Here is a 14516-nt window from a genome sequence, read left to right as displayed (position 1 = left end):
TTGGGGAAAGAATATTTGATATATATACTATATTTATACAGTGCAAAGCTATAGGCTAGGGCGGGATCAGGGTATTTTAAAATCCTTAAGGTTTGTTTTTCAATACCGTCAAAAATATAGATGCTCTTCTCTCTATTAAACTGATACAGAGATGCTGTATTGGGGAGATGTATTGTAGTGCATGACATATGCCACCAGAGGTCAGTGTCTACTGATGGAACAGGCAGCAGAGCTGAGAAAGATGGTGACTATGGGTGATAAGGATAACGTTACAGGAGTGGTAAAAAGCTGGCCAGCAACAGCAGAGAGAGAAGGCAGGATAAAACAGTGTATAGAGCCAGTATATTTTTACATTTGACTCTGTGAATTAAGGATTTATTTTGACTAAACCAAAGTCAGTGGTTGCTGGAACAGTGCAAAGATTAACCAAGATGCTTTTGGTGAATTTTATGTTGTTTCCTTTAAGTGTGAATGAAGTGTGTTTTATTGTGAGTTAGCATGATGAGGTTAAGATAGTCATAGGGTGTTTCCACATGTAGTCCCTTTAAAACAAACCACGCTCAGTCCTCTTAAAGTGCACCAAAAAGTGGACCAACACAAAAGAGACGCAGTTCTTTTTGTGTGCACATTGTCAGTTCATTTGAAAACGGACTCGGTTCTCTTTCTGGTCAACTTCAGCTCTGATGGGACCTCAGTCCTCTGTCTGTTCACACTGTATATAATATATATTGATATAGTTTTGTTTTCACTTTGAAGTGGCACTGCAGTGCGGTTATGAAGCCCCTCGCTTTCAGATGGACTTAAAATTGGAGGAAGACCTATGAGTTGATGTATTCTACATTCCACATCTGGAGACGTGCAGTATCTTCCGTGGACCAAACTACTCCTTGTCCTACGTCCTTGTAAGCGTCTGTTTTTCCAAGCGTCCCAGTGCATTAGTATGTGATCTAGAGGGCTAAATACAATGGCAAAGAGCAAAGCAAACCTGGAGCACTTTGTGTTCACAGTGCACATGTTAAGTGAACCAAACTACCAAACTCAGACCATCTTGGGAGGTGGTTTGACTTGGATTTGCTTTAGTCGGGTTTGAGTTCTCTTGGAATTTAAAGTGTACTGTTTTTTTTTTTTAATAAAGGAAAAAAATGTTGGATGATATTTCCTTTCCTGACACTTGAGCTTGTGGAATTTAGCAAACTTTGCTTTTACGTTTTTTTTTTCTTTTACACAAACGCTGTCATATTGCAAACCCAGCCAAAATGTCAGAAAGGTATGATGGTAAGAAAAAACAGATAGCGCCTAAGCCTACAGGACAGCATTCCATCAGAGAGGATCAGGCATCAGACACACACACAGTCTTTCAACAGACTTCAGAGTTCTCGGGTATTATGAGCATCTTTCTTAAAAGATGAATCACCCGGAATTATATCATTTCATATCCGACCGGATTGTAGTGCTGGGATGAAGTGCATTTCACTGCTCGTTTCACTTGATTGAATACACTGAGCTTTCACATAACATAGACGCTTTTGGTGCTTTGCCTGCTGCCAAGTGCTCCGGGTGAGAGAGAAGTTTCATATCTTTTGCTGGACTTCAACAGAAGCATCCTCCATCTTTCTGTGTGCTTCAGTGGGGAGGATTTGCCTCAAGTTCAACAGTATTGGCTTTTCTTCTTGGCAAGGCAGATAATATAAAAATTGAATTACATAAGACATGGGGCAATTTGATTTATTTTTAAAGACATGGCTTCTAGTTTTGTGCAGTAATATGTCATGATTTGAATCCATTCAACATAAGTCAAGTGAAATTGGGAAAGGAGATGTTTTGTGTAGACTGCAGATAAAAACATTTCCATGTTTAGAATAGTTTGTTTTGTTATGTCAGGGATTTATTTATTCTGTTAAACATTTATATTAAACGGGTCTCTGTCAAAGTTGGGCGACAGGAGCAGGTTATCAGTTTGGCATGGCTCATCATAAAACAAAAGTTAATTTAATTTTTGGACAATGGCCAGATCTTCTGCTATAAACTGTTTTGGTTCAATGATCTTGGTTGAATGTTTTTCCTGCTGTGAAGCGTAAAGAGGTTAGGGGTCAGAATCTCTCTTTGACCTTGTGCTTCTGTTAAAAGTGGTCTGGTCACAGCAATGCTGTGCCCACTGACATCACATGTTCAGCATTATCCAGTTCAACAGGAGACACAAATCTTTTTTATCATCACACTGAACACACTGGCCTATTTTAGGGGCAGTATTAAATATTAAACTGTGCAGAAGAAGGGATTTAAAAGTATGACAGATAAGCTGCTTGTCAGGTCTCAAGCAGATGATAAAAAACAATGTAGCATTTGGGTCCTTAACTTAAAGGGATACTTTGCTGATTGTCAACTGGATCTGTGTCACTGTGTGGGTAGATAAATGGTGTTTGGTTCCCCCCTTACCGGTGGTGCTGGGAGCTTCCCGCCCATGCAGTGAGCAGAAATCTGTCGCATGATACGAAAGATGTAATTTTGTGTCATTAGGTGGATTCTGGCTGGAGGCACAGCTAACACCTGAACACCGATCATTTACACATTTCCCACACCGCATTGACACAGATCTGCTTTAAAATCAGTATCCCTTTGAGTAAAAGCACCAATACATTAATGTAAACATACTCCATTATGAATAAATCCCTGCTTAGGTAAAAGTACAGAAGTATCATCAGTAAAATGTACTTTAAGTGTCAAGTAAACATACTCCGGCCCCCTTGGCTTATTAATGGTTGAGCTACTTTTAACTGCTTAATAGAGTTCAGGGTTCAACGCTAAGGTTTTTTTTCACTTGCCCGGTCAGGCAAGTTGGTCAGAGATCTACTTGCCCGAAGTCAGTTTTTACTTGCCCTATAAAAATTGTTTAATTTAAGCGGCTATCAAATAACAAAGACTGCAGTTATTTTTATGTTATGTAATCTTTATTCACACTGTCAATCGTTCTCTGTATATAATTTTGAACCCTACTTGAGCCATGCCCACCTCTATTTATTTTTCACCCCTCTCTCCAGTTCTGCTGTATTAACACCGGGTTTAATATATTTTGCTTCCATCTCTCTGCCCTGCTCTACTCTACTTCAACGCTACTTAGCTCTCTCTCTACTCTACCAGTAGACTACCACTTCCACCTGTTGCACAAAACGCACACAGCAGTGTTTTCCCTAGGATGGAGTTGTAGCAGCAGAGGTGAAGCACACTCATGAAAAATAATTTTCACATACGTGAAACTTTTTTGTATGCTTGCAAAGCACAGCCTGCTGGGATGTTTCTATGTATCTACTGGCACCAGAAGGGCTCTTCAGGACTAAGTACATACAGTACATGTGTGCACAGTAATGAGCAGGTGAAATGTCTGTCTAGCTTACATATGAGGTGTCTCAAGATTTAGGAACATACAATTGTATTGAATATAATAAAAGTAAAAAGTCACATGACATGCTGCTGTTTTGTGCTATGACCTATTTAAGTGTTGGAAGTTGTTATTTACGTGACAACGCCTGAACGCAACACAAGCTCAGCACGAGTGTTGTGCTGCGCTGATGTGCGAGCAGCTGTTTGTCTGTGCGTAACAGCAGTCTGTTGATGGTTATTTACACAGTGTCCATAACGATAACTTTGTCAGCTGACAAACTGCACCGGGCTTGGGGTCAGGTTTGGTCAGGAAAATGCGGCCCGAGCCGCTCTAGCGTGCTCACCTGTGTGTGTGGCGGAACTCCGCCGTGCGCAATACAGAGAGCAGAGGAGAATTGTTAACGCGTGACCATGTAGAGACAGAAATGACACGATGACATAACACCATAAATAGTATATTGTTATGTTATTATATGAAGCGTCTGTCGCGCAAAATAATATCAGTGGGGGCTGTGGGCAGGACATTGTTACACAGCTGTGCCTGTGACTTCAGGCAGAGAGACCGCTGCATCAGAGCAGAAGAGCACGTTTTAAAATACATTTATTTTATCAATTAGTTATTAACTTTTACTATTTTTAGCAACTTTCCTGATTGGGCAAGTGAGTTGTTAGTTTACATGCCCGACCTTGAGTTTTACTTGCCCCGGGCAATTGGGCAATCCTTATTGTTGAGCCCTGGAGTTAAGTAATTAAGTCCAGTAATCCCCAACCTGAAGGTCAGTCCCCCTCATGCAAATGTCACAATTTGGTGGAAAGGGATAGAAATGAGAAAAAGGCAAAATCTTGCTTCTCAAATGTGTATTTATATTTGAGAATTTTGTCAAATCTGTGCTGTTTTTGTGAAATTTCACCTCTTTGCTCAACAGTTATTTAAGTGAAACCTTCTCTGAAATGGTCTCTGTTTCTGAAAAGGTTAGAGGTCATCATCATCAAGTGAATCATCTCATGGTGGAAATGCTGACAACTCATACAACTGAGATGTGACAAAGGATCAGTGTTTTGATGATGCTGGAATTTCTAACTTTGATACACTACCTTGAAAAATGTGGATTTTTGATACCTCATGTAGATATTGAAGGCACACAATTGGAAATTTTTTTTATCAATCTGTGCGCACTCTGAGCTGCACCACTCAGCAGTAGTATCAAATAAGGACAGGGCTTGGAGATTTGTAAGCGAAGCCACACAGCTACCTGGTGAGTTCTGAAAATATATATATGTGTCTTGTGTAAACTGTTTTGTTGAGTTGCCTCTTAGCAAAATGCTCTGAGTTGGTCTTTTAATGTGGAACGTAAACGGACGTCATCTGCTTCTGTGGCAGTGTGAATGTAATAGTGTTGCCGTCTTAGTTCACGCAGGTTCAGAGCATGGAGCCTCTTTTAACTGTGTTCACATCACTTTATTTCTGTTATTAGTTGTCCTTCACAGTTAGCTGTCAGCAGCCTGCATCAGTTAGTTAGCACAAACGTTAGCGCCGCTGTTAAGGGTGAGTATACACCAGTTGCAATATACTCAAAAAAACCCCACTTGTATACGCACAAGTTAAGTTCTTGTAAGGGTATCTTTTTTTAAAAAAAAAAAACTCTGAAGAACTCTGAAGCTGGCAACGGAGCTCTGTGGAGCCGCCAGGTTCAACTTCAGACAGGATGCGGAAGCACCCTGTAGCCGGGAAGCCAGCCAAAGTACTTAGTCGACGCTGCATCCGCTTACCCACCAACCAAAACTATTGCTGCAGTGCTGATCTGCCGCAATAGTTTTGGCGCCTGGTCTATGTTTTTTTCTGTATTACTACATTAATAGCCTCATATCACTGTTAGAGAAGCAAGCACACACACACACACACACACACACACACACACACACACACACAGAAGATTAGCTCTATCTGTAATCAGAAAAAAGCAGAGAAGCAGAATTGCTTTTCAGTCTACTACGTCACCCCTGCAGCTTTGTCAAAAATTTAATTTTTGTTACTACAGATAAAGTTGTAGCATTGGTTCCAGTTGGTACTGAGTTCCAGGTACTGGAACTGGTACTGGTTTTGGTTTAAATGTGAACAGTATCTGACCCTACTCAACACTGAACTCAAACTCAAAAGAAGTACAGAGACTTTCTTTTAAATGAATAACACTGAATATCTTAAGACATAAAATCACTTTCCAGTAGCTGTTGACCTGACAACAAATCTGGCACCATGGATGGAGGCAAACAAGTGTAGAAGTGGTTTGCCATCAGCGTTTATATAACACAAACATTTTCTCATTTTAGGTCAGAACTCCTCTTATAGTTGTTTTGATTTTTTTTATCCCATCGATAGGCAGAGAGATGCCAGCTGGTAGTGAAGCCCACACGCAGACCTAATCTATAGCGGCCCACCTGAATGAGTGGGCTGCTGCTGCCTGGTCGTGTAGTCTCTCCCACACCATATATGGATGATGTTGCGTAATATGTCGAGACCCAGAAAATACTTTTTGTTGTGTAACTGGTTTTTGGGATTAGTAATATGATTTTGTAAGGCCCATAAATAGACTCAAGGAGCCAAGATACAAAGATAGAGATCACGATTACCTCTTCCTCTTTTCTCTTCAAGCACTCATCTCAGAGTGAAATTTTGGCCTTTCAAAGTCATAAATAACAGGATACACTGAGTCATTGTGTGTCATGAAAGGACTGAAGCTTTCACGTTCTGAGTTTATCACTCAGAGGAAGTTTTATTTCAGCATGCTTTAGAGTAACGTCTGTGAAAATAACCTTTATGCGTGCACTTGCAACTATGTAAGAAAACAAATTTTTCATCAGCAAGGTCAGTAATAGCATTTTGCAGCACTTCCTCTAAATTTTGTTCATTCCCTAAAAAACTGCAGCAAAAATATCAGCTGGACCACAAGTGTTTTGTAACTTAAACATTTTGGTTACCTCCATCTTTATTTGCCTGAAAATGAAAATACCTGAATTCAAGAGAAACCATATTCAGTTTCAGAGTGTATCATCTCCAGAGCTGGTGTGTTGACTCTTGGCAGTTTGGACCTACACATTATATGTAATACTGAGCACAGAGGGCATGACGCAGAGAAAATGAGAAAAACAGAGCAGAGAGCCGAGCTAAAAGACATTGGGTCAAGGAAGTGTCCCATTAGATGAAACCATTAGCACACACTAAAACAGCATCACACACATGGTCTGTCTCTCTAACTGACTGAGGCCTACGTGATCCATCAGACCAGGACCATAACCCACCTTGATGACCCTGGTTTAAGCACTGTTTTCTGTCTGCTCTGCTGATGACCCTGCTCACCTCCTCAGACAGAGTACAAGCAAGAAGGGAATGGGATCTTTGAAGGATGACTCGTTGTGTGTGGCAAGCTGGGAACTGAGATGGAAATGGCTTTGTTGTGGTTAGTATCAGCTCCTAATGATCAGAGGATCACTTTGAAAAAAGCTCTGATAAACCCACAGCACACAACCTCTCCAGCATCAACTGGCAGACAGACACAGTAAGCAACTAAAGTTAGCTGGTGAACATACAGCAGAGCATTTAGCAGCTATCTCCCTGAGGAGTTGAGGGACCAAAATAGGCTTGCTGCGGCAGTCAGTGTTACACGGTGTTTGGGCATACGTGATTACATTACTTTCCCACCGCCCCCTATGTTGTTTTGCTTTCCTGTTTTATCAATTAATGCAAGGCAGACAATTATAAACTGAAAGTGTCTCTACAGTAGAAGTGGCAGCACACAGTAGCAGGAGTCAGTGTACGCTTGACATGAGAGTAAGGAGAGATGACCGACAAGAGGGTGGTAGATGATTTGACGTCCGTTTGGCAATAGTTTGGATTCAATCTTATGCTAACAGGGAACCTGATAACGTTAATGAGGGAAAAGGAGTTGGTTACACTGCTAAGAAGTTGGAGTAGTACAGCTGTTGCCTGTCAGTGTGAGTTTGTTGGGAGGATTTAACAACTCGGTGTTGGATGTTTGCTGCTGCTGACTTAGCTCGTGCTAACTGGGCAGATTTTAAACTGTTAGCTGAGAACAGCAGCTCCAAAGATGGCTGCAAGGAGTCGGGACGGGACGGGATCAGACCTGTGGCACAAAAAGGATCAGATGTAGTTATCATTTGACTGGAGACATTAGATAGTAATTGGTACTGGGTTATTTCAGTCGATACCTTTAAATGTATCGACTACCAATACCCAACCCTAATTTCTGGTGACTACTTCATAAAAAAAGCCAACTTGTGTTTCGCCAGTAAAATGCTTTAATGTGAAGCTGCAGCAGTAGGAAATGCTCAGTTTGCATCAGCAGTAATTAAATACAATTGATACAGTATGGTAGGTAGGAAAATTTCCTCGCTGTGGCATTCCTAAATCAAAACAGAGATAAAAGTATGGGGTGCCGTTTGTAAAGTGTCTCACGCTGAAAATAACATCAACATTTTGCCACATTTAGCTTCAAACAAAAAAGTATTGTGATTTTTTTAACGTCACCTTTTACCACATTTACAGCAATATTTGTTAACTTAGAAATATATTAAATAGTTAAATCTAAATATTAAATATGGCACCTAAATGTTAAATCTAAATGCTAAATCTAAATCTAAATCTAAATGTTAAATCTAAATATTAAATCTAAATCTAAATGCTAAATCTAAATCTAAATATTAAATCTAAATCTAAATCTAAATGTTAAATCTAAATGCTAAATATAAATATAAATATTAAATCTAAATCTAAATCTAAATGTTAAATCTAAATGTTTTGGGTGAAACTAAATATTTAGCTAATATGCAAATTCACACTGCCGGTCACCGGAAGTACCAAAATAAAAGCTCAAGATGGTCAGACAGTTTATAGAATCAAATAACGAATTAAAACCAACTTATCGGGGGAAATGGACACTTGAACATACATTAGCGTGATAATAACTACCTAAAATAACGAGAAACGTGTTTGGAGAAATTTTATTTGATGTGTACTTTGAGCTGTTAGTGTCCCTTCTGAGGGAATCACCTTGTTGTTTACAAATACTTCCAGGTAGAAAACCAGCGGAGTTTAGCAACATATATATATGCACATCTCACGTTTTTCACGTCACTGTATCACCGTTTAGACTAATCTGGTGTTTGTAAAGCCTATAAACACTATGACTGAACAAACATTACTATCACGGTCTGAAATTAATAACATGGTTATCGTAGATTAGCGAGGCTAACTGTTAGCCCCGTTAGCGGTGTCTGTAATGACTCACTAACTCTAAACGGTCCGTGAAGAAAATATTTTTTCCAGCGGATGTCTTAGTTACAACATGATTGAGCTAACTGGAGAATTTAATGTCGTATCCGACAACGGGAGACATTTAACAGATGACGTCCTGATAGCTTTGCTGCTGCTGCGGCCACTGGTGCTTTCTAGACATCGTGATTTCCCAAAACTGAATAAATACCACACATCGCAACACAAAACTGCTTTGCTAGCTCAATCATGTTGTAACTAAGACATCCGCTGGCAAAAAATATTTTTTTCACGGACTGTTTAAGAGTTAATGAGTCATTACAGACACTGCTAACGGGGCTAAGAACTGACGGTTGTTAGCTTAGCTTAGGTTGTTAATCCCTCAGAAGGTAGTTATTATCACGCTAATGTATGTTCAAGTGTCCATTTCCCCCGATAAGTTGGTTTTAATTCGTTATTTGATTCTATAAACAGTCTGACCATCTCGAGCTTTTATTTTGGTACTTCCGGTGACCGGCAGTGTGAATTTGCATATTAGCTAAATATTTAGTTTCACCCAAAACATTTAGATTTAACATTTAGATTTAGATTTAGATTTAATATTTAGATTTAACATTTATATTTATATTTATTTTTAGCATTTAGATTTAACATTTAGATTTAGATTTAGATTTAATATTTAGATTTAGATTTAGCATTTAGATTTAACATTTAACATTTAGGTGCCATATTTAATATTTAGATTTAACTATTTAATATATTTCTAAGTTAACAAATATTGCTGTAAATGTGGTAAAAGGTGACGTTAAAAAAATCACGATACTTTTTTAAACATTGTTTGAAGCTAAATGTGGCAAAATGTTGATGTTATTTTCAGCGTGAGACACTTTACAAACGGCACCCCATATAAAAGTGGACAAAAAAAGAGAGGAAAAAAATCAACTGCTGCTGCTTTAGGAAGAGTCAGAACTTTTTTTGTAACGTGATAAAGGCTATGCCATCAAAATCAATCCCAAGCTACTGTCATTTTTATCTGTGACTGTCAACACCTTTGCTGCATAAAACTTTCCATAGACATTTGAGGGAAAAATAATATTCCCTTGTGTCTTTCAACATCTCATCTTTCCTCGGAAAATCAAGGTAGATCCCATCTGGTTTCCATCAAATGAGCAGAGGATTCACACTTCGGCTCATGGAAGTGACAGGCATAGCCACCTGGTAGCACATTTCCCACCAACCACAACATAGAAAGCAGATCCCGGTCAGCAGAAGCTGAGTTCATATTTCAGTTTCCCTGACAACAGACATCTGGAGCTGCTGCTGAATGTTTCTTATTTGGGACAACATGAAATATTTTGGACAAGAAATCCACATATCTGTCCAAGTCTCCACAGATTGTCACTTGAAATGGGAAGTGAAGTTAAACTGTCCTTGGGGACTTTGCTGGGAATGAATTTGACAGGCAGTGCAGGATAAGAATGGCAACATCTAAGAAACCTAGTCAGAAAAACTGAGCACTGACTGAATGTACTTTCTTTTCTATGCCTTTTGCATTTAACGGCTTTATATGTTGCTATTTCCATTCTTGCGTACGTGTCTTCATCTCCCAGCTGCAAAATAGATTCTTCCTGACTGTCCACAGCAACGTATCATCAGACTGATCATTGCAACGCTAAATTGCTGTGGAAGAAGCCTCAAGGTTTTCAGCTCAAATGTAGAAGAGATTAATAGAAGCCATTTACCCCCGCGCCCCATAAGTCAAGCTGCTGATTTTAGTGGTTAGCTAATGTTTTATGAATGCAGATCTGCTCACGCTGCTTAGCTGCAAATGGAAATACCTGCAGAGATGGTGGGTGTTGTTACAACACAGCCGTGACTAGCTATCATTTAGTATACTTAATAATGCGTGCATTAGACATTACCTTCTCCGCACACCTTATCCAGTGTCATATTGGAATTTTTGTGTGTGAAGCAACCAGACAATCTTCTTACATTTCACACTCCTTATCCAGTTTCTGGGTTTCATCAGCTGCATCTCAGTGGAGTTAGAGGGCATGAGAAAAGTAGTGGCGAGGATAAGAATGGACTTTAAATGTTAAAGGGAGATTGACGTCAGTTGTGTTGGCATAATAGTGAGTTGAATAGTGTCAGGTTACTTTCAGTGAACTGCTGAGTAAACCATACACACAAACATTTTTACATAAGCTGCTCTGACGCACAGGAGTATCCTGCATATGCTTCTCTGGCCCATCTTCCTTTTTTCCTACCTTTTTTTTGGTTTTATTACTCTGACTAAGGTTGTCACTGACAATATTTCTGACTGATGATGCATGTCAGTGCGAGATAGGTTAATTTTGCTGCTCCTCAATGTAGAGTACAGGACCGGTTTGGTGGGTTTGGTTACCGTGTTAACATGCGGAAACATAGTGCACAGTGCCTACCCTCTGGTCTCAACTAGTTAGCAAGTGTTGGTCGCCACTACACTCCAGCCAGGTCAGGTGGGAGCTATTGCTAGCGGCACTGCTCATTTTGTGCTGCTAGCATTGCTGTGGAAACACTTTGCCCACTGTTTGGCTGCCCAGGTGTATAAGCGGCTCAATTTTGAGCCTCATACCCCATTAAACATTATTAGCTCTGTTTGCACCATTGTCAGCATGGCTAGTGTTGCTAACATAGTTAAAAATGCTAAAGGAGTTTTGCAGCTAAAAATGAAGCTACTTATTCACTGGCGCTACCTGGGGGGAAACCTGTTGGCAGTCACCATATTTCTGCAAATGAATGGTGCCGCTAGCTAGCTCCTACCCATCCTGGCTGGTGCGCCGTGAGGAGAGTCCAAGGCTAATGACAGCTAACCAGTGGAGACTAAAGGTGGGCACTATGTTTTTGCATGTTGATGTGACAAGTCAGCTGTCTGTCAGCAAAGCCAACAAAAAAAGGCAAGACATTAAGCCTATGTCATACAACATTGCAGTTTTGCTACCTCTAAATCAGGTCCCCAGGAAAGCAGCTTAGCTTTGCAGCACATTTTCTCAGTGGCCACTTGTGGCATTGCAGCAAAAACATCCCCTGCCGCCCCAAAAGCATTTTCCCTGTAGGCCACCATTATAAAAGAGATGCCTGTAACACTGTTGACAGGACACCTCCAGCTGGAAACAAGGTAAATAATGACTCTGTGATTAAATTTTCTATCTATTTAAATTTTATATTTGTAAAACTTTACTGGAGCTGTTTTAAAAATTTGTCACATCATCACAAATAAAGTCTATGAGTCAAGTGGGAACTCACGGGCAAGGCCAGAGGCAGAAACACTGTTGCTGATATTCAGAGGGCTGCAAACGGTGGAAGTAAACCTGGAGGCTAGAAACTTTACTTTGGTGTATGTGCCAGATGAGCAACTCCATTGGAATTAATAGATGCTATCTTGGAATCTGGTATCTAGGTATTGTTAAACATCTTTGCTCAAAATGGATGGTGCTTTGCTATAGCGTTGGACCAAAAGGAGAGGCCTCTTGTATTTCACTTCATTTTGCATTTAAAAAAATGGGTGTTTGGCTGCTGGAGGCAAAATTAAGCAAAACTGACATGCCTAATTCTCATAGAGTATGTATATCTATGTGCACAGTTTGTTTAATTATTGCTGGCGGTTGCTGGTTGTTATGTTTGATTACCTTGTAATGTGAACTTCCTCTGCAAATTCTGTGCTTATGCATGGCAATAAACTAGAACTCCGAAATCCACAGCAACAGCACTATTGACACAATGATTGTTATCTGTCTGATCGGATCTGTTCATTTGTTTCTGTCTCATGTTAACTGAAGCAGTTTGAAGTATTTGAAACCCGTACTTGTGGATCTTGGACCAGAGTAGAACAATAATTTAAGGACAACAAGATCCCGGTGGTTACATCACAGCTTCAGGGCGGCTCAGCAGCAAGCATCAGTCAGTAAAGAGTAATGAAAAGAAAAGAAAATGGATTTCATCAATGCTGTTCAGCTGCCAGTGTGCCAGATGAGACCAAACTGTTTTGGCAGCACAAAAGAGCAGATGAATAGCCTTTCTCTTGCTTGTAAAGAGCCCAGGGCGTGATTGAGCTTATCTGGTAGAAGATACCTTAAAACACCATCTTTTAGCTCAGCTTCTCTCTGGTTTTTACTTTGTCTCCTCTCCCTCCCTCCCTCTTTCTTTTGACATTACTGGCCATGCAGGATAAGTTATCATACCTGCCCACACAGTCACAATGACTGGTCATACAGTTTTATACACCATGCAATGGGACATTTACCGCCACGCATAGATATGGTACCTGCCCTGCTGGAAATGCACAGCTGGCAAAGAGGTGATTTCCTCCCTTAGTGGGAAAACTGCAAGTCCAGCACTTTCTTAAGCACTATTTTTATTTGACAAAAGGGAATCGGAAGCAGTGAAGGTAGCACCGCATCACTTAAATTTGATAAAGCTCTGGTATGGTTCTTGGCTGACCCCATTGGAAATGCTCATGCCTGCAAAAATCAGTGTGTTAGTGCAGGTTGTTTGACAAAGACAAAAACAGGACCAGGGCAGGGGTGTGTGCGTGAGGCTGATGGACCGTACTGTAGGAAGGTGCGTTCATCAGAAGGGATTCTTGGCTTATGGTGCTTGAGGCTGGAAATGGCCTGGCAGGAGCCCAGGCTCTACGTACAGAGTGCTGCTGAGTGGACACTTTAGCAGTGCGGTGAGCCCCAACCATTAGATGATTGCCTGTGAGGTTTTGCGAGGAGAGTGAGACTTGTTATGTTCAATGTTTCCCCTGCAGGATCATGACGATGAGGTCTCTGATCCACCACAGCATCCTTGGAAATGTATCAAAGTGTCCTCTGCATGTTTTCTGACCAGTGTGGAAGAAATACCAATAGATATTAGGCTGTGGTCTCAGATGAGAGAGGCCTTCAGGTGATTGTTTGGTTTATGGCATGTGAATGAAATTGCAACATTATATCCCTATAAAATTTAGAGAGAATAGTTCCCTCTTTAGGGATGTGATGATTGGCTCTATCAAATAGTATGTCTGTAGAAACCTCAGGCTCTCTAGCATCTAAAAAAATGTATAGTGATTTTTGCTCCGCAGACAGGCCTCTGAGCAGCACATCATCATTCCATTTGAATAGCAGCAATCTCTTTGAATGCCATCTTATTCCACCTGGAAGTAACAAGCAATTTGTGCTTTGGGAAATGTTTTGCTCATATTCAAAGGACTGTGTGTGTGTGTGTGTATTTGTGTGTGCCTTCTTGTGTCTTTAGGACTCAAGATTGATTGTCACTTAGGCACAGGTTGTGATTAAAGAGTGTATAGCATGTAGCATGAGGTTTTTGTGAGAGGTGCTCAGTGGAACAAATGAAGCTGACAAACTAATCTTGACTTGACAATAAGAACAGATCAGATAAATTATAGTGTTTCAGCTTTCTTTGTTCTTCTTTCTTTGACACAAAAGTCATTGAAATCAAAGTTACAACAATCACAACTTCAGATCTTCACTGTGACAACAGTTGCATTCAGCTCTGGTGCTTACAGTCGGCTTCAGGCTGTGTCTCAGCCCATCAAGGAAATTAAAAGAGGAAAACAGGGAATGGAGAGCTTTGTGGATCGATAGAATGATAAGCACATCTCTGTATGTTAATCAGTGTTGTGCCACAAACTAAATTTAAACTTGGCGCTGGGCCTTTAGAGTTAAATGAAATTGCTGTCAGTAAAAGCCACTCATTTAAATTATGCACCCGCAGTATATCAAGGAAATGTTTATGTTGTCCTGCTTGTCTCGTTTAGACAAAGTACTATGAAACGACCTGAGGCTGAGGAAGGGAGAGGAAGTAACAA

The sequence above is a fragment of the Epinephelus fuscoguttatus genome, linkage group LG9, assembly GCF_011397635.1.
Source record: "Epinephelus fuscoguttatus linkage group LG9, E.fuscoguttatus.final_Chr_v1".
Lineage (NCBI taxonomy): Eukaryota > Metazoa > Chordata > Actinopteri > Perciformes > Serranidae > Epinephelus > Epinephelus fuscoguttatus.
Note: the sequence above shows the minus strand (reverse complement) of the source record.